The 21,139-nt window shown below is 42.0% G+C and overlaps 1 protein-coding gene across 1 annotated transcript in view; it reads right to left on the bottom strand.

The window, feature by feature from the left end:
• Positions 1-20,940, bottom strand: part of ERC2 (ELKS/RAB6-interacting/CAST family member 2) — an 865,607-nt gene extending 844,667 nt beyond the window's left edge. Inside the window, exon 1 of the mRNA XM_077128970.1 lies at positions 20,837-20,940. The gene's annotated coding sequence lies outside the window, so the exon portion shown is untranslated. The remainder of the gene's footprint in view (positions 1-20,836) is intronic.
• Between the last annotated feature and the right edge of the window lie 199 nt (positions 20,941-21,139).

Here is a 21,139-nt window from a genome sequence, read left to right as displayed (position 1 = left end):
AGTTTTTCAATGTGGCAATGATTGTGAAAACAGGGCAGGGAGAATCCATAGACATGTATGCTAAAGAATTCCCAAATTCTCATAAGAACTTGAGTTGTTTTCTCTCAATAATCAGAACATAAATAATGTAAGGATATTCTTAACAGTCATAGCAGCCAAGCCTACTGAGTTTGAGTAGCAAGCTATATTCTAAGGTGTTCTCACGGGTCAATGAGAAAAGAACCCAAATGATGTGTTCTCACTGGTGAAAGGTAAGGGATATCAATGTCCTCAGAATGAATCAAAGCTTCAGGGAAGTTGAATATAGTGAATACAGTGGGAGAATTGAGGCCTCACCCAGCATGGAGTAGGGTACACCAGCTAACCACCAAAGAATCCACCCCAAATAATCAATATCATATTTCATTTATAAACAGTAATTTAGTTAATGCAGTTAAATTAATATTGTTCATTTGAATTAGTAATACAAAGCACACTTAAGGTGTAAATTGATTAGGGTTTTAAAAAGTATAAGAGCTAAAAAGAAAAAAAAACTCACCAGTTTTATGTGTGTACAATTAAGTGTCATTCAATAATAATAATTTAAGTCAAACCTGGGGTTCAACAGGGAATTATTTCCTTTAAAAGGGATCTCATCCATGTTTGTAAAACCTTTGATAAGTGATGAAATATATTCCACCCTGGGTTTGAGTTCTGAATCAGACATTCACTACCTTTTCAATCTTAAGCAAGTTAACGAATCTCTCTGAGCCTGTTAATAACAGTGGCCTTGGGAGTAACAATGACCACGTCACAAAAATCAAGTGAGTAAAGAGTAAGTCAGAGAATGCATAAGTGCTCAGCACAGGGCTTGAGCTTAGTAAGTACTCAGTGATACAGCCTTCATCATCACTAATTTTAAGTAAAAACATGTTGTGCTGTTGCCTTGTTTTTAATGATTATCCTTTGCTCTCTGTTAATGTAATATGTGACTTTAAGAAAGGCATTTGTCTTAGTTACCCAGCTGCTGAAATAAATACCAAATAATGTGTTGGCTTAAACAATGGGAACTTATTGGCTCACGGTTTTGATAATAGGGGAAGTCCAAAATTGAGGCATCAGTAAGGTGATGCCTTTTCCTCTGCACAATGTCGCATCCTGGGTGTCAGTCATCCTTGGTTCTTGGCTTTTCAGCCACATGGCAATGCACGTGGCAATGTCTCCTCCTTTCTCCTCTTGGTTCCGCTGATTCTGGCTTCTTCTCGGGGCTTTTTCTCTCTCTGGATGAGAATTTCATTCTGCTTAGAAGGACTTTAGTAATCTGATTAAGGCCCAATTGATACATTAGGCGACAACTTAGCTGAAGTATCAGCTTCAAGTGATCCTGTTTACAATGGGTCCACATCCGCCAGAATGCAGACCAAGGCCTCCATGCTGGGATGCACAACGCCATCCATCACAGCTTCCAATTCGGAGCCTTTCTCTTCCCTTCACTTTTTATAAGCAGTTCTTGGAAGACAGTATAATTGACTGAATTATTGGGAATAATAATACTATCTACATGAGTTGTTTTACATTAGGCCCAGGAAATGAATTAGACCTTTAAGTACACTGTTTCTTCCTTATGAGTAAAATTGGAATAGCATATTAAACATCTTGCAATGGCTCTAAAAAGATTAGCTGGTTTAAAAGTTTGCTAAGCAATTTTCACACGAGAGAAAAATTTTAGACGGCGCCATAAATTACATCATTTGTTCAAAATATTCTCTGTCCCTCTTTAGCAGGCCCATCCCTAGAGTCTCCCTTCTGTAAAAGGAGAATCCTTCCTGCCCAGTTGACATCAGGCTCAGTCAGGTGACTTGTTTAGGCCAATGAAATGTTTGAAGTGACACATGCCATATCCAAACAGAAGCTATGAGAGTCATCTTGTGGGTAAACCATTATTTTTTCTCTGCCAGGAGAAGGACCTGCCCAAGAATTGGACTTTTCTTTCAATAATCAGAACATAAATAATGTAAGGATATTCTTAACAGTCATAGCAGCCAAGCCTACTGAGTTTGAGTAGCAAGCTATATTCTAAGGCGTTCTCACGGGTCAATGAGAAAAGAACCCAAATGATGTGTTCTGGGTCCCAAATGGAGAAAACATGGAAAAGAACTACAGACAACCCACAAGAGAAAAATAAGCCTTTGTTGTTACAAGCTACCAAACTTTGGAGGTTGTTTGTTCCCTTAGCACAAACTAGCAAAATCTAACACACGCACCTGCCATGGATGCAGTAATCGCTAAAACAAAATATTCATCCCTTAGGTTAAAATATAGGGCAACATATTCTCACCGATTTATCTCTCATTTCCTTCCTTCTTTTGCCACATTGCCGAACTAGGCAGTGTCATCCTTTCAGAGACAGAATATCTCATGTTAGGCCTTTAGATAGATGCAAATCATTTGTAAATGATGTATTTCAGACACAGATATACAGAACCAATCATTTTAACTGCTCTCACATATCGTCTTCATTATTCCCAGGCCCTGATTTCTTTCCTGGTAAAAAGCTGTTCCTGATGCTGGGACGTGAATTTGAAGGCAGTTATTGGAAGGGCTCAATATAGGATGTCTTGCCATGAGATGATATAGTTGTGTAAAGAGCTCAAGTGAACATTAGTGAGTATCAATGGGTATGGACTGGAACTCATAACTCCAAAGGTCAGTGTGCATGTGTGTCAATGCCTCTCTTAAAGCACAGCCCCTTGAAGAGTCTAGCTGTGCCTGGCCCAAGCATGCCTACCCACTAGATGCCAAGAGCATAGGCACTTGTACATCTGCTATCTGTGCACTTGTACATCTGCTATCTGCTAAACTTACAACGGTTTGTGATTTCCAGGTTACACCCTCTGCAAGACAGATAGTTCAATTATGAGAGCTCCTGGAAGGCAAGAATCATGTCTCGTTCATATTTGTATCTCAGCACCACTATGCCTATAATTAGAAGTAACTCAATGTAGAGCAGTTAAAAGCATGGCCTTGAGGTCAAAAGTCCAAGATTCAAATCCCAGCTTCTCCACTTTCTTGGATAGGGATCTTGTGTAATAGATGCTATAAGTGCCCCACCACTGTCCTCTGACCTGGAACATTTTAGAGCGCCCCAAAGGATTCCTACTGCTAACAGCACTATCTCCGCCTGAAGGATTCTTTTGAAGCTTGGAAAGCTACTCTAGGCTTACAGAAGCAGGATGCAAGTGCCAGGGAATTAACCACCCTTAACGGCAACTAACAGGAGCTGGTGGTTACACACTCCTGTCCCCTTGCCTAACATGTGGGATCATCCCAAAGCAAGTGTTCTATACCATCTCCAGCATCTCCCCATGGGATTAAAGTCCACTCAGCATGGTAGAGGCTTACTTAATAATGCCTGATCTACTGACCACCTTCCTTTTCCTTTTTCATATTCTCATTTCCTTTCTGGTATTCCCTGTATGTCCCAAATACTGACTTGCACCTGAATACTTGTCTCAGGGTCTGCTTCTGGAGAAGCAAAACTAAGACATCTAAGCAAGTTTTTTTAACCTTTCCAAGCATCAATTTCTTCACTGAGAAAAATAATACTTAAAATCATGAAGTTATTATGAGGATTAAATGAAGTAACTCCTGAAAGTGCTTAGCACAAAGCCTGACACACATAGATACTTCATATGAATTTCTTGAACTTCTGGTCAAATAATTATCTGCCTTTTGTTAAAAGATAAACTATGCTTGCTTCAAAGTTCATACCATATCTCCCAGTTTCAGAAGAGATTAAAAATCCAGGAGTCAATTCTCTCCCTTCTTTTTCCTGATTAACATGACTGAACATTCACCATTTAACTACAAGATGCATCAAAAGGAAACAGAATTATGCATCAAACTCTAGCCTTTGCTGAGCCCACAAAGGAAGTTAGACAAGTTCCCCAGATACCAATCAGACTCTCCAGGGCAGAGAGAGCATGAACATGTCCTCCCAACCTGAACTAGAGGGCTCTGGGGCTAACTATACACATACCTCAGTTCTTATCCCCTACTCTCCTTGGTACCAAAAGCATCACGATGGGTTATGGTAAGGACTAAGATATCAAGCAAAATGTATTTAGTCTTATTTTAATTCCACAGTGCACCATTATAACAAATGAAGCCATGGAATCAGGAAAATCCATCAAGATGTATCTTTTGCTGGGTACCATTTTATTTGCATTGTTTGTTTTTCCTTGTATACACATAGAATTTTGTTACTTTAATGACACCTATGCCAATTAACAAACCAAAAGAATAGGTTACTAACTCTGGGGGTTCTCTTAAACAAGACTGATAAGAAATCCAATTCTCCATCCCCTACTTTCATAGAATCTGCCTTTCGGGTAGAATCTGCCTTTCGGAATATGTTTCTTTTTTAAAAACAAACAACCCACTATAATAAATAACAAATGTTCATGAGGATGTGGAGAAACTGGAATCTTGTACTTTGCAGGTAGGAATGTAAATCAGTACAGCTGCTATGAAAAACAGTTTGCTGATTCCTCGAAAAATATAAACATACAATTACCACTTTGCCCAGCAGTTTTACTCCTAGCACCACAAGGATATGCCCCAAATAACTGAAAGCAGGTATTCAAACAAATAGTTACACATGCATGTTCCTAGGAGCATTATTCACAGTAGCCAAAAGGTGGAAATAGCTCAAATGTCCACCAACTGATTAACCGATAAATTGTGGTGTGTGTGTGTGTGTGTGTGTGTGTGTGTGTGTGTGTGTGTGTCTGTACAATGTAATATTATTCAGGCATAAAAAGGAATGAAGTACTGATACATGCTTACAACATGGCTGAACCTGCAAACATTATGCTAATAAAAGACGGTAGACACAAAAAGTCATCTATAGATTAAGGCAGGTCTTCTAATTATACTGATGAAATAATCTCCAAGTTCTATAGTTATGTGAAAAAAACAAGGTATTAAACAGCATGTATGGTGTGCTACCAGTTGTGAAAATATACACACATATACAGATATGTACTTGATCATGAGTATATACATACATACCTACATATAGCTTGCTTTACAAATTTATAAGAAACTGAAAGGAGTAATTATCTTATTTTTATTTTTATTTTTGGTAGGGGGCAGGAGGGTTGGGGACACAAACTTACTTTGTACTTTACTTTAGAGAAGGAAAGGAGTACTTACTTTAGAAAGGAGTACTGAAAGGAGTACTTACTTTAGAGAAGGAAAATAAGGACCTGGAGAAGGGTGTAAAGAAGACCTATTTTTTTCACATATACCCTAAATGGTGTTTGCAAGTTTTGCCTTTTGTATGAATTACCCATTCAAAAAAAATTAAAACAATCATAAGAATGAAAAAAAAGTCAAACCATACAATTTTATTTATTTGAAGTATCCAGTATAGGTAAAAGAATGAACACAGAAGGCAGATTAGTGGTGCCAGAGACTGGGGAGGTGGGGAGGAGGGGAAATGAGTGGGAGGAATAAGGGAGCAACTGCTTAATGGGTACATCGTTTTCTTTTGGGGTAATGAAAATGTGTGGCAACTAGGTAGAGGCAGTGGTTGCATAATATTGTAACTATACTACATGCCAATGAATTATTAACTTTAAAATGGTTACTTTTATGTTATGTGAATTTCATCTCAAAAAAAACATCTGTACACACAAAAGTTGACTAGACTTAAGTGTTAAAGGGGGAAGCTCTGTTTCCCAAAACAAATAAATGACAAATTCTCAAACTACATCTTGCCCTTTAACACAGTCCTCAAAGCTTTCTTCCATTTTGTACATAGCCCAGCCTCTACCTTTCTTCTTACCTTTCCCAGCGATATGCAGTTGGTCAACTTATGTCTAAAGCATCTGACTGAGGCTAAACAGTAGCCATACTGGGCATATCAAATGCTTTCCATTCTTACTTCAATTACATTGTCTATAAGGCTCATACTTCTTCCCATATTACTACTCACACTTCCATTTTCCGCTTAGTTTTTATAAAATAAGGACAAAATTCAAGAAATATTTAAACAATGTACAAGCTATGTTATACAGGTGTAGTGATACTGCTGAAATAAAACTACCTGTGGGCAGGTAAAGACCCTGTTACAATAGCCCAAAATGTTGGTTCATAAGCAGAGACACAGAAGTCTAGATCAACGTAAACAAGGTGGTTTAGGAGTGTTACTATTTAATGTACAGAAGTATAAGTCATACAAGAGTAAAGACAGAGGCAGCTGGTATGCATGCAACATTGAGTACAGTTCCAACACATAACTTTCAATCCTCCACATTGCATGGAATTGATTAAACCATTTCCATTCATGAACTTTTTCACAACCCTTTCAGAAGCTGTACACTATAAATTACTGCAAGTACTTCCCTCTATTAGGCTAACAAAGTCAGTTTGATTCCATTCATTAACTGTAAACATTTACAAGACAAGATCAGGACTCTGAATGCTCTGCTTTAAACTCACTGAAAAACAGATATTTCCACCCCTCTCTTCTGCCCCAGGCAAGTCTTAAGAGCGGTTCAGTCTTCCCCTGGGCTCTAGTGCCCACCAGACAGCCTCAACAGGGTTCCAGCTTTCATCAGCTGACTCTCACCCCTGGGCTTCAGGAACCCTGCCTCCTCCCTTTATCTCTTTCATTTAGTTGTAGCTTTCTGCTAATCTTTCTGTCTTCTGTTTGGCTTCTCAGCTGATTCACTGCCTGTAAGCAATTCCTGGCATTAAAGACCCTCCAGGGCAGACACTCACTCACTCCCTGAAAAGACCTTGGTCCAGATGAGATTCTCAAAACCAAGATTAGTGTGGAGTTTCGCTGCAGACCTTTTATCAGGAGCATCCCCACCTTGAAAATGGTCTCAAAGATATTAAGGCTGCACATGTTCGGTTCAGACAGGGAAATCAGCATGGGCACCGCTAGGATTCCCAAGGCCATATTCAATATATCTTTGCACTGTTTCCCAGGTCAACCTGCAGGCTGCTCACCCAGGCTTAAAGATGCACCTTCTCACAAGTACCCAAAGCAGGTAGTTATTGCCATAAAGTGGAAGGAAATGAGAATACCAAGAATTCAGAGAGCCCCATCTCCTTAATGCCTCAGAGGGTCCTCCATGCCTTGTCACTTTCTCTGGCCTCTCTTACCACCCCTCACCCCAACTAAGCTAAGCTGCAGATCTACAGGTCGATTACTACCTCCCCAAAGCCTGAATCTCCCATTCTCTTGCTCATCTTTGGACCTAAACATATGCAATTCCCTCTATTATTTGTAACATCAAAAACAAACCCTCGACTTCCGGAGAAGATGGCGGCTTAGTAAGACGCGCGGGTCTTAGTTCCTCCTCCAGAACAGCAACTAAAGAAACAGAAACAATACGAAACAGCTCCCGGAGTCACGACAGAGACCAAAAAGACAGCGTACCCCATTCTGGAACGGCTGAACGGGCAGGGAGAATCCGCTGCGGTGAGATACCCCAGGGGCGCGCGTTTTCCCGGCTGGGGCGGCTGGCGACTGGGGTCCCCTACACGCACGTGGCTCCCCGGTCTGACTGGGAACGTTGGATAGCGGGGCCCTCCCGTCACACTTGGCGTCTCGGGCCAGCTGGGCAATTTGGACCGGCACTCCCCCAAGCCGCGGCGGCCAGCGACCCCCGCCTCCACGCGCGGTTTCCCAGCCGACTGCCCCGCAGACAGACGAGCGCCACGAGCGCCACCTACTGGGCAGGAAAAGAAAAACAGAGCCCAGAGATTTCACAGAAAAACCTTTCAACCAGCTGGGTCCCACACCCAGGGAAGTCTGATCAAATGCCCAGACACCAGCAGAAAATAATGGATGATGCTCGGAAAATTGAAGATAAGGCCCAGTCAAAGGAACAAACCAATAGTTCAAATGAGATACAGGAGCTGAGACAACTAATGCTGAATATACGAACAGAAATGGAAAAACTCTTCAAAAACCAAATCAATAAATTGAGGGAGGACATGAAGAAGACATGGGCTGAACAAAAAGAAGAAATAGAAAATCTGAAAAAACAAATCACAGAACTTATGGGAGTGAAGGGCAAAGAAGAAAAAATGGAAAAAACAATGGATACCTACAATGGTAGATCTAAAGAGACAGAAGCTACAATTAGTGAACTGGAGGATGGAACATCTGAATTCCAAAAACAAACAGAAACTATAGGGAAAAGAATGGAAAAACTTGAGCAGGGGATCAGGGAACTGAATGACAATATGAAGCGCACAAATATATGTGTTGTGGGTGTCCCAGAAGGAGAAGAGAAGGGAAAAGGAGGAGAAAAACTAATGGAAGAAATTATCACTGAAAATTTTCCAACTCTTATGAAAGACCTAAAATTTACAGATCCAAGAAGTGCAGCACACCCCAAAGAGAATAGACCCAAATAGGCATTCTCCAAGACATTTACTAGTTAGAATGTCAGAGGTCAAAGAGAAAGAGAGGATCTTGAAAGCAGCAAGAGAAAAACAATCTGTCACATACAAGGGAAACCCAATAAGACTATGTGTAGATTTCTCAGCAGAAACCATGGAAGCTAGAAGACAGTGGGATGATATATTTAAATTACTAAAAGAGAAAAACTGCCAACCAAGACTCCTATATCCAGCAAAATTGTCCTTCAAAAATGAAGGAGAAATTAAAACATTTATAGACAAAAAGTCACTGAGAGAATTTGTGACCAAGAGACCAGCTCTGCAAGAAATACTAAAGGGAGCACTAGAGTCAGATACGAAAAGACAGAAGAGAGAGGTATGGACTAAAGTGTAGAAAGAAGAAAAATCAGATATGATATATATAATACAAAAGCCAAAATGGTAGAGGAAAATATTATCCAAACAGTAATAACACTAAAAGTTAATGGACTGAATTTCCCAATCAAAAGACATAGAATGGCAGAATGGATTACGACCCAGCAATACCACTGCTAGGTATCTACTCAAAGGACTTAAGGGCAAAGACACAGATGGACATTTGCACACCAGTGTTTATAGCAGCATTATCTACAATTGCAAAGAGATGGAAACAGCCAAAATGTCCATCAACAGACGGGTGGCTAAACAAACTGTGGCGTATACCTACGATGGAATATTATGCAGCTTTAAGACAGACTAAACTTATGAAGCATGTAATAACATGGATGGACCTAGAGAACATTATGCTGAGTGATTCTAGCCCAAAACTAAAGGACAAATACTGTATGGTCCCACTGATGTGAACCGACATTCGAGAATCAGCTTGGAATATATCATTGGTAACAGAGACCAGCAGGAGTTAGAAACAGGGTAAGATAATGGGTAATTGGAGCTGAAGGGATACAGACTGTGCAACAGGACTAGATACAAAAACTCAAAAATGGACAGCACAATAATACCTAAGTGTAATGTAACTATGTTGGAACACTGAATGAAGCTGCACCTGAAATATGGTTTTTTGTTTGTTTGTTTGTTTGTATCTTTTGTTTTTGTTTTTTTCTTCTTCCTTTTTATATGTATATTTTTATTAGTATTATTATTTTAATTCTCTTCTCTATATTAACATTCTATATCTTTTTCTGCTGTTTTGCTAGTTCTTTTCCTAAATCGATGCAAATGTACTAAGAAATGATGATCATACATCTATGGGATGATACTAAGAATTACTGAGTGCATGTGTAGAATGGAATGATTTCTAAATGTTGTGTTAATTTCTTTTCTTTTTTTTGATTAATAAAAAAAAATTAAAAAAAAAAAAACCCTCTCCATCCCAGCTAATTCCCACTCACCCTTCAGTTACATCTTGGATGTCATCCTTTTCAGGAAGCCTTCCTCCATTCCTCAACCCCAAGTCTGGGACTGTCCTCCATGAGAGCTTGCGTACTCCCCCTTCGAAGCACCCATTACAATTGCCTGCCTGCCTACCTGTCTGATACTCTGCTAGAGACTACAATCCATGAGTCCCCCAAAATCAGCTGCTGTTTGCAGTTACTACTGTGTGCCCAGCAGAGGGCCTGGCACAAAGCAAGCAGACACACTCGTGATGAATATAAAATATAATGGCTTCCCAACTTTGATAATAAAGTCCATCACTAGAGCTTACAGGTCGTTTTTGTTTTCTGCCTTAAACCAAGCACAAAACAGCTATCTTGGTGGGAGTTTGGTGCTCACCAGTGACACAGAGAAAATAACCAGGGATCATGGGTACAGCCCAACCTCACAGCCTGCAGAGTTGCTCAACCTCCCACCTTCAGAATGGAATTGTCCTCAGAAGAGCAACTCGCCAACCTGGAAACCACCTTCAATTCACCTTGGGCACCCAGAACATCCCACCCTGACCACACCCACTCTTGTTTTAGAGACGTTCACTGCATAAGAATGAGTAACTTCAGGTTAAAATAGCATTAGCTAATAAAATGACAGTTGATCCTCTGCATGAAAAACTGCTTTTAAAAATATGGTTTTTGGGTTCAGTACAGAGCCTTTGAAGAAAACTGGAGAAGGTGATTTTGATAGGTATGGAGAAACAGAGACCCTAAATAAGGAGAAAGCTAGTAGCAAAGCTAGAAAGGGAATCTATATCTCATGACTCCGAGATCAGTGATCACATCTCTACCAAAAGAAAAAAGAGAAGAATCTGGTTTGAAGTTATTATTCTAAGCAACTATTGCAATTGCTAAAGTCAAGGTGGCCCGTCAATGTATTCAAAGCCTGCACATGAAAAGACAGTTCTTTCTGAGTCTTCCAAAAAGGCTACAGATTTTCCTTTGAGTATCACACTAACTACTCCATGCTCTTAAGCCCAATGAACAACAGCCACTGAAACCCAGTTGCTTTTGTACCTACCCAGCATCAAACAGGACCTATTTCAATGAGCCTAAGAATGCCAAGCTTAGCAAATCATCCCTTTTGCTTTCCAACCTCTTACTTGCCTCCCCCAGACCCCATGCAGTGGTTTCGGAAAAAGATGGATAAACAGCCACATAGGAAATAAAGGGGTAGGATGAAACATTATAGCCCTGAAGGAAAGAAAAACACATCACCAGAAGGAAAGAAAATATATCAAAAGTCATTTTCTGAGAGGCAAACACAAGAAGAGCCAACCCCACAGCAACCTTCTGTGCCCCTTGGACCACAGTTTGGCACCTCCACGTGAGAACTGTTAGCTTGGATCTGGTTGGCAGGAAGGCAGATGGCTATTTTGCCTTAAACCAGGCACAAAACAGCTATCTTGGTGGGAGTTTGGTGTTCACCAGTGACACAGAGAAAACAACCAGGGATCATGGGCAGCGCCCAACCTCACAACCTGCAGAGTTGCTCAACCTCCCACCTTCAGAATGGAATTGTCCTCAGAAGAGCAGCTCGCCGACCTGGAAACCACCTTCAATTCACCTTGGGCACCCAGACCATCCCACCCTGACCACACCCACTCTGTTTTGGAGACATTCACTGCATAAGAACGAGTAACTTCAATGCACAGCTAGGTTTAATTCCTTCTGTTAAACTCTGCTCTTTCTTGCTATCATTAGCCTTACTGTTTTAGAGAAAATGCCTCTCATGGTTTGCGAGATCCTCAATCTGAGAGTATTCCTATAAGTCACACTGCTCCTTGATTTCCATTCAAGCTCTTGTCTTCTGACCCACTTAGAAGTTGCCTTGAATTAATAGTTAGCTTTTAATACTTGTAATACATTTATGGTGAATGCACTTTGCTGCCTGCAACTCACTCATACCCCGAAAACATGGGATGGCGACTACCTTCAGAGGTGGAAAGCAGTAAGAACAAACTAGGCAAAGTAAGGCTCCTGGCATAAAGCATCCACGAACATTGCTACTGGTCCTCAAACTATAGGTGCATCCCAGAGATGCCTTTTGGACCCATTCTCCTCCCCCCACTGGGGCCACTATCTCATTATTGACTTCCAGGAAAAAGGAATTGCTCAGTGCCTTCCTGAAAGTGCTGGCTGCCTTTCTTTCTTCTCCTTTTTTTTTTTTTTTTAATTTTGTTGAGTGCCCAGCAGGTGCCAGCAACTAGAGATTTTCTGGGGCCTGACCAAAATGAACTCTTTTTAGCAGCGTCAACATGAGTTCAAGAACAGAGGGAGCAGAACTTCAGAGCAATGAATCTGAAAGATGTAAGTGGATAAGAAATGCCCGAAAGGCTAACAGCAGAATTTGGAGACATAGCCTTGGGAATCAGCCAGCCAAATACGGAGGATATCTAGTAGCGGCAGAAGTTGAAGTGACCGGAGAGAAAGGGAATAACCAATTACACCAGCAATTAAGTCAATGAGGTAGTAGAATTGGGCTTCACCAATTGAAGCAGAGAGAAGGGCAAAAACATGCAAAGGAATCAGATCTGTTGTGAAAGACAGAGCCTGAGTCTTCCTGGTGCCTTTGACATTGACACTGGTGGGGCTCAGCTGGAGATGGTTCCTTTTGTTGTGATTGTAAGGCCACCCATTGCCCCCACTTTGTTCAGGAAAAACCTAGCAGCCTTGAGAGTGAGACAGATGTGGGTTCAAATCTCGGCTCTGTTACTGGCATGAACTTTGAACTATTCAAAACTATTTATTGAGCATCTACTTTTCTTGGCACTTGGGACACAATGAAAGGCGAAAGTTCCTTCCTTCATGGGGTTTATCAAACTCTTTATACTCAGTTTCCTCTTATATAAAATGGAGATAATATGCCTACCTTTAAGGTAGTAAAAAAAAAATGAGTAGTATAGAGCACCTAAAAGCACAGCATCTGGCATACAGTAAATATACAATAAATGATGCCCTTCATAGGACACTGCAAGTTTATCCATGACCCCAACTGGGAAATAGCTATGGTTTGCTTCTGTGTTTCCAGAGCCTATCATACAGTAGATGATCAATAAATATCTGACAAATCAATGAATGAGTACTGTTACTGACCGAAACATGTCCCCCACAAAAGGCATGTTCAGGTCCCAAACCCTGGTCCTGTGGGAGTGAACCCATTTGTAAAAAGCACCTTTGATGATATTATTGGTTATGGTGTGCCAAAACCAAATGAGGGTGGAACTTAATCCAATATGGCTAAAGTCCTCATATGCAAAAGAAAATGGACACAGAAAGACAAGCCACAGGGAGCAGCTAGAAGCTAGAAGTCAATGGAACTTGGAAGAGAAAGAAGACACCACCACGTGCATTGCCATGTGACTGAAAGGTTAAGGACTGAGGATCACTAGCAGGCAACCCAGAACGCTACAGTCCTCTGGGAGAACTATCGCCTTGTGACACGTCAATATTGGACTTCTCCTAGTCTCAAATCTGAGCCAATAAATTCCCATTGGTTTACCAGCCCATTGCATGGTTTTAGCAGCCAGGAAACTAATACAAATACTAAATCAATAGAAGCCATGATTATGGTACCGATAATCATTCTTCCTCCCCAAGAATAGATATTCTATTATCTAAGAAAACAACAGAGCAGAAAAATAAAGGCTTTAAAAAAGAAAAATAAAATTCACTATACAATATATCTCCAGGCCTTTTTTTCAAACATGAAAACCAGTGCTATTGAGTATGAGGATTCCAATTCAAAGACCTACCTGGACAGTTGATACAAATTTTGCCTAATGATTTTCTAAAACTTGAAGGATAAGTTGGCCAGGCAGGTTAACAACCAGGTTAATTCAGAAGACACTCAAAAAGCAAGTCAATTAATGATGAGCAGATGTGCTAAAAGATTATGCATCAGTAAGGATAAACTAAGATATGCTGCAGTAACAATCACAAAATCTCAGTGGCTTAAAATAACAAAGATTTATTTTTCAGTCACCTTTTATAACAGCCTCAGCTTACTGAGCCCTGCTTATCTAGGCTCCATCTCAACATGTGCTTCCACGATCATCACAGTAGAAGAGAGCACTGGAAGATCTCACACTGGAAATTAAAAGCTCTAGCACAGAAGTAATGCTTGGAAGAAGAAGAAAAAATGGCTATAGGAGAACATTAACCATCTCTACCATAGATGGGAACTAAGACACAAATAAGCTGGGGGATAACAGAGGGAATTTTTACAAAGGATGTTCAAATAAAATATCTGGACACTATAAGGTTCACATAATCCTGGGCCTGGGAAGGTGTCAGGCACCATTTTAGAGCAGTGGTCTCATTATAAAGGCATCTCAGGCAACATAAACCCAGACTCTGAATTACCAGACAAACTCTGCTTTTTTCTGTGAATATACTGAGGGTATGGGTAAATCTTTATTTGGGAAAAAGTTTCTAGGGCTGAAAAACATTTGAAAACCACTAATGTAAACCAAATCCTTGATTTTACAGATTTTAAAAGTTTAGGAAAAAAAAGTAGAGGTCCAGAAAGCTAAAGTGACACATACACACACACACACAAACATACACACACACACACTCCAAGAAAGCTCTGGAATGCTTAGCAGATGATAGGCAGAAATAAATCCATTAACAGATTTGTTGTACTTTTGTAGCACCCTCTGGTTTTGTGCCTCATCTTTGCTACCTTTAACTAGCACAATGGAGCCAGACCCCAGACCAAAATCACACTGTACAAGGCCACGGAAGCCTCAGTAAATGGTACTGACAGTGAGTAGAAGCCCCCACCATACAACACTAAATAATGATTCACATCCCATTAGCAATTCTCTACATTACTCATTCCCTACTTCCTGGCAAATGTGAAGCCATCAGCAGAAGTTAATACTAACCTTCAGGAGACTTTCATTTTGTTCTCAAAAGATTACAGGTTAACAGCCGATTCTGATGTGTGTGCACCCAATTCCGTTCTTTCCTCATGTTCCCAGCTCTGCTTTGTGCCAAGCTTCTCCTCCACCTTCACTCACATTAAGGTACTGCATGTCAAGTACTTAAACCTCATCAGTCTCCCCACCTCCAGTTTCCGTTTTTTCAAAATCAATTTACACCGCTAGCCCATGAAAAAAATCTCAAACTTTTGGACATGGCATCCAGTTGCTTCCTCAATCTAACACCAACCTACTTTTCCAACATTATCCCAAACAAAGACAAGATGATGTGCCTAAAAGTCAAAATGACATCATTTTAAATCCCCGCTCTGCTATTTACTGTCTGTGTAATGCTGGGCAAATTCCTTGACCCCACTGAGTCTCAATACCCTCACCTGTAAAATAAGTATGAAGCAGCTGCTTTCAGGGGCTTTTGTGAGGGTATATATCTACCAGTAAGGATTTTGTTTGGCTGCAAGTAACAAATAGTTACCTACAAGTAAGAAAGTTATTTGTTTTATGCAACAAGAAGTACTGAGAAAAGCAATCCAAGCTAGCACCATGACTCAACAATGTTACCAAGACAGATTCTTCCAGCCTCCATTCTTTTTTTTTTTTACTATTAAAAGTTTTATTCAGAAATCTTCATACACATGCACTCCATACGTGGTGTACAATCAATGGCTCACAATACCATCAAATAATTGTGTAGTCTTTACCATAATCATTTTTAGACTATCTGCCTCACTCCAGAAAAGAAATTAAAAGGAAAAAAGAAAAGCTCATACATCCCACACCCCCACCCCTCCCTTCCACCAACCACCAGCACCTCAATCCACCCAATTCTCTACTCCCCATTGCCCCCCTACCATTCATCCATTGCCCATCCCCATTTTCCCACTCATCCATCCACATCCTGGACAAAAGGAGAACCAGACACAAGGCCCTCCCAATCACACAGCCACAATGTAAAAGCTACAACCCCATACAATGGTCTCCAAGAACCAAGGCTACTGGAACACAACTCAACAGCCCCAAGCACCTCCCTCCAGCCACTGCAACATACCATAAACCAAAAAGGGACAACTATACAATGCATAAGAACAACCTCTAGGATAACCCCCCACTCCACCCAAAATCTCCCACCCTTCACTTCTCTTCTTTCCCTTCAGGCCAAGAAGACCCCCCACTCCCATACTGCCAGGTCCCAGCCCATCCCAGGAGCTCTGCCCCACACTGCAGGGGGATCTATACCCCTGGAAGTCATGTCCTACGCAAGGGAGAGGGCAGAGAGTTCACCCGCTGAGCCGGCCCAGAGAGAAAGGCCACAATGGAGCAACAAAAGAGGCTTTCCAGGGGTGACTCCCAGATACAACCACAAGTAGACCTTACTTCTCCCCTGCAGGAATAAGTCTCCCAGGGGCGAAGCTAAGATCGAGGAGCCAGTCTAGTGACCATTCTGCCATTCTTAATGCACACATAGTTCCGTTCTCATTACTGAAGTTGGCTGCTGCCATTCTAGACATTACATCTATATACCCAGCAGCAAAAAACAGAAAGGGGCCAAGAGCTGTTGGGTATGCCAGCCAAGTGTGCCCTCTTCCTTAAGCTTTCAGGAAAGGCCCCATCCAACCACTTCCACTAAATCACTATCAGACCTGAGTCCCATGGCCACTCTAGGCTACAGGGTATTCTAGGTTGGCGAGGTAGACATTGCCATTTCAAACAAAAGTGGATGTTGGGGAGGTAACCTACAGTGTCTGATCTAATACTAAATTAGGTATTTTATGCAAATTGGTAAGCACAATGCCTTGCACACAGTAAGTGCTCAATAATATTAAGCTATAAATACTACTACTATTATAATAATTATTTTGTTATTATTCTTCAACTAGATTACCCTCTGGCCAAATGGAATAAATCATTATATCCATAGGTGCTACTCTCATTTCTACTACATGGACTGTGCTATTTGCATCTCCAACCCTATCAGTGCTTCAAGGTCCAAGCAAATGCCATTTCGGCCAAGAAGTCTTTCCTCCCACCTACTTCTAATAAGTTCCACGATGGCAGGATCCACCCAGATAAAAACTCTGTTCACCATTGCATTAAGTATAATCTTTTTGAACAGAGTAGGTTCTAATAAAAAGTACTTTAATAATTTAAGTAATTCATGTACATTCACATACCTGCTATTACAGTCAGTCATTTAGAATCTAATACAATATCTTCCTGAAATGCAAAAGACAAACAGTAGGCTTATATGTCATAAGACTGTGAGTGGGAGTGAGGAGAGGAAGACTGTATTTCCAGAGAGTGAAACAAAGAAATTAAAAATTCTGTAATTATATCATAACTTTTAGATGCAGTGGGAGTTTGAGTTATGGTTCATCAAATATTCCCTCCTCTATTATGGGCTGAGTGTACTTTTACCCATGGATGTTGGGTATCACCATGTGACTTGCTTTGCCAAAAAATGTTAATGGAAGAGACCCAAACAAGAGGCCTTAACAATTGCTTGATCTGCCATTACAGGAGCATGACACAAAAAGCACCTATCCTTTCAACCTGGGCCCCAGACACATGTGGAACAGACTGCACCCAACCTGAAGTCCACAGTAGAGCCATTCCAAGGAGTCACCTAGATCAGCCAAATCACAGTCAATCTAAAGACAGAGGAGTGTGAGAATAACTACCTGTTGTTGGATGTCGGGAAGTACTGTTATACAGCAAAAATTAACATATCTTTTAGCATTTCTTACATATCCAATTACTTTGCTTCTTCTCTTTGCATAAGAAAGAACAGGCTGAAGAATCACTGCTTCTGGTACACCTGATGATTTCCACCTTTGGACCAACTGTTTTAACTTTATGAGACCTATATCATCATTAAGATCAGCGCTTTTCTTTTTCCATTTCTCCTACTACCTTTCTAAAACTTAAAAAAAACACAAAAAAATACTAAGAAATAATACACTCATTGCGAATTGTAACTTTTGACTAGCAGGTCACCTTGTAATGGCCAAAATGTTAGTTAGTTGATGAAAGGGGTTAAAGGATGTTCTGGTAAAACAAACAAAAACGTAGACTGTACAAAAATCAGCCCACCATAATGAAAAGATTATCTGTACACCTGAATCTGTGGATGCCAACACCTTTCCAATAAACTCATCTTTTAGGGTACCTGCTTTGGCAAACCATTACCATTTTCACTAATGGGAAGATTCTGATAAGGCCTGAGTCTTATGGCTTTTCTAACATCATAAATCAAAAGGACCAAACCGATTTAATAGGAAAAAAATAAATGTAATTATATTTTATCAGTAATGAGAAAAGGGATCTTTGTCAGGGAAATGTAAAATTAAAATCTAACCCCTTAGCATATGGAAAAATAAAAGCCAACTAAACAAACTTAAGAGCACAGATTCAATCAAAGCCTATTCAAAACCCCAAATGGAAATTTAAGGTATTAAAAAAAATAGAAGAGTGTGAATTTTGTCTTGTTTAACTTCTTTAAAGTCATCATCATTAGGTCATCATCAGTCCTACTGAAGACGCTTCAGGATTTGGAATCACTTTTCTACTGGTCAAAACCGATCTGCTTAAAATATATAGTCACTAAATTTGCCTATTGGTGGAAACAAAAGACTCCAAAGCAGAGGGGCTAGCAGGGTGGTGCACAGACCAACAGTGCAGTGGACTCTTAAGAGAGTAGCCCCTATGTACGCAGGGAGAACCTGCTCTTCAGACAGGACACACACAGATGGCACAATCAAAATTTGAACGGCCAAGGCCAATGGTCAAGGTCATAGACTCCAGGGTCAGACAAAACTTGGCTCAAGTTTGTATTCTCAACTTGAGCTGCGGCAAGAAATATAAGCTCCTTAGTTTCCTTATTCACAATTTGGAAACAATAATAGTACCTACCTCATAGGGGCTCTGTGAGGTTTAGAAAGGATAATGTATGTCAAGTACTTGGCACAGCACCTCTTCTATATGCAATCACAATAACATAACGATAATAGCAATAGTAATAATACCTAACACACCCGACTCCTCAGTGTACTCTGGTTCACAATCTGTTCATGAAATGCTAGAATCACAGTTTTATATTCACACCCAGCTATCGTGTCTATTAGGAGACAGCTCTCAAGATAAGCCAAAAATTTCGCTAATGAGTTCAAGGAGAAAAGGGATAAAAAAAAAAAAAAAAGCCTTTGACCAGTAGAAAGTTAAGAAGGATCTGGTCCTTGTGCCCACAATTCATCTATCTGTGGAAGTCTGACTGGTCGCAGACTTCTCTCACCATCCACACGCTCACACCTCCCAAACTGTGCAAGGCTTTCATTAAAGCACAGAAGCATACCAACAAGATGGCTCACCTAAGAAAAAGGCAAACTCTTCAAATCTCCAGAAAGAATCCAGTGGACTCCACCACTACTCCAAAACGACATTCAGAGCAAGAGAACAAGGAAACCCTGACTTCTAAAAGTTGAGTTACACTATCAAAGCTTTAAGAACCCATACTATTCTGGTAATCCTAAAAAACCATGTTTGCCTACTTCAAAAATATCTTATAAAACATCATATAGAGCCAAGAGCCCAGTGATGCATACTGAGAAACAATGTGGCTTTAAAAGGACAAGGGTATAGGAGACAAAGTGCCACACCCTTTCCCAGACAGCTCCACAGTGAGTGGTGTCTTTCATAAAGGAGACCGTGACCATATGGAAAGGAACAGGTAGGCAATTCTGAACCCCAAGAACTCCCCATTTCGCTCTTTTACACAAATTCATTTCATTTCATTTTAAGCCATTCACCAATGGCCTCAGCATCCCCAACTACTACAACTAATAATGGAGGGGGAGAGGTGGGGATGGACAAGGAAACACAGGTCAAACACTTACTTCTTAGGCCCATTTTCGAAGAGTTTTCTTCCCGGCTTTTCTATCTCTCACGGCTGGAGCCCCATACTTGCCGCAAACCAATGGTTAAGTAAAACCACTGATTTAAAAAGCCAACCAGGAAAACTAACCATGACAAGTGAGAGCTGCCCTCCTCTCCCGGACAACGATTGGCTCTTGAGGTTCCACCGGTCCTCGTACTGCCCCCGTAAGTGGCAGGTGTGGCTGTCAATCACAGAGGGAACTGACAATTCACCGCTCCGGGAGTAAATTGCCTTTCAGCCAGCAAGGGTAGGTGGCCGCCTAAAATCGACCCAGTCCTAACAGAGCGGACCCTCTCTCTCAGGCAAGGAGAACAGAAACCCTTAAGTACAAAAGAAATAAGGCAGGGCCGATCAGAGTTTACGAGCGCTATTTTATTATCCCTCACCGAAGCGGCCCTTAATCTTCACTGTACTAAGATCTTCCAAAAGCTCGGACAGCAATTTTTTAAAATACCAGGTACAACCCTCGTTAAGTGACCCCTTTCCTTGTATAATTCGAGATGTGGGAGAGGGAGGTAAGGAACGTCGTTTAGTGTAATTACACATCGTTCACATCGCACTCGCCTGCATACCACCACCCCCTACCCCTCCTCAATAAATCCGCTTCATTTTCCCTGATACGGATCTTTTTTAACACGCTCTCCTTCGAGCCCGACCAGGCAGCCAGGCACCCCACCCCCTGGACTGGGACTCCACATTTCTCCACTTTGTTTGGTTTGGTGTTCCCCGCGACCCCCGCCCCCGCGAACACCTCACCCCTCGAGACAAGTGGGGGGAAGCCAGGTGAAAGAGGGCGAGCTGGAGAGAAGAAAGGCGATGACAGGGAGTGTGGCTGCCGGAGACGGACTGCGGGAGGTGGCCCGGGCCGCCCGGGCGAGCGAGCGGCGCCCGCGCGCCGGAGGAAGCAGTGCACTTGTTCCAATCCGGGGGTTTATACACTAAGGCAAATCCGCCCTTAGGCCGCCCATCCCTTTCCCCGCCCGAGAAAGCCCCGGTGGAGGCGGATGGTCCACCCCTCGGCTCCCCGGGATAACGCATTGCAGCTCCCTAACAGCGAGGGGAACCCAGCACGAGGGATGCCCGTGCACCGGCGCCCCGAAGGAACCTGGCGCCCGGCCCCGGCGTCTCACCTTTCCGATGCTCGCCCGGGGGCCGTCCCACTTGGATTTTTACAACCTCACGTCGCCTTGGCCCCGGGCGGCCGGGAGGAGCCGGAGACGGCGCCCGAGCCCGAGCAAGCAGGAGCAAGAGGAGGAGGAAGAGCGGGGCGGAGAGGAGAGGAAGCAAGAGAGGGAAGGACGGAGGGGGCCGCTTGGAGGGCCGGGCGCGGGGCCGGGCGGGGCCGGGCGGCCGAGGGGGCGGCACCCGCCGCAGTCCCGAGACGCGCGTTCGCGCGGCGCTGCCGGGCGCTGCGCTCCGCCGGGCCCCCCTCC

The sequence above is a fragment of the Tamandua tetradactyla genome, chromosome 15 (assembly GCF_023851605.1).
Source record: "Tamandua tetradactyla isolate mTamTet1 chromosome 15, mTamTet1.pri, whole genome shotgun sequence".
NCBI lineage: Eukaryota > Metazoa > Chordata > Mammalia > Pilosa > Myrmecophagidae > Tamandua > Tamandua tetradactyla.
The sequence above is the reverse complement of the archived record's forward strand: the minus strand, read 5'-3'. Positions and strand labels throughout refer to the sequence as shown.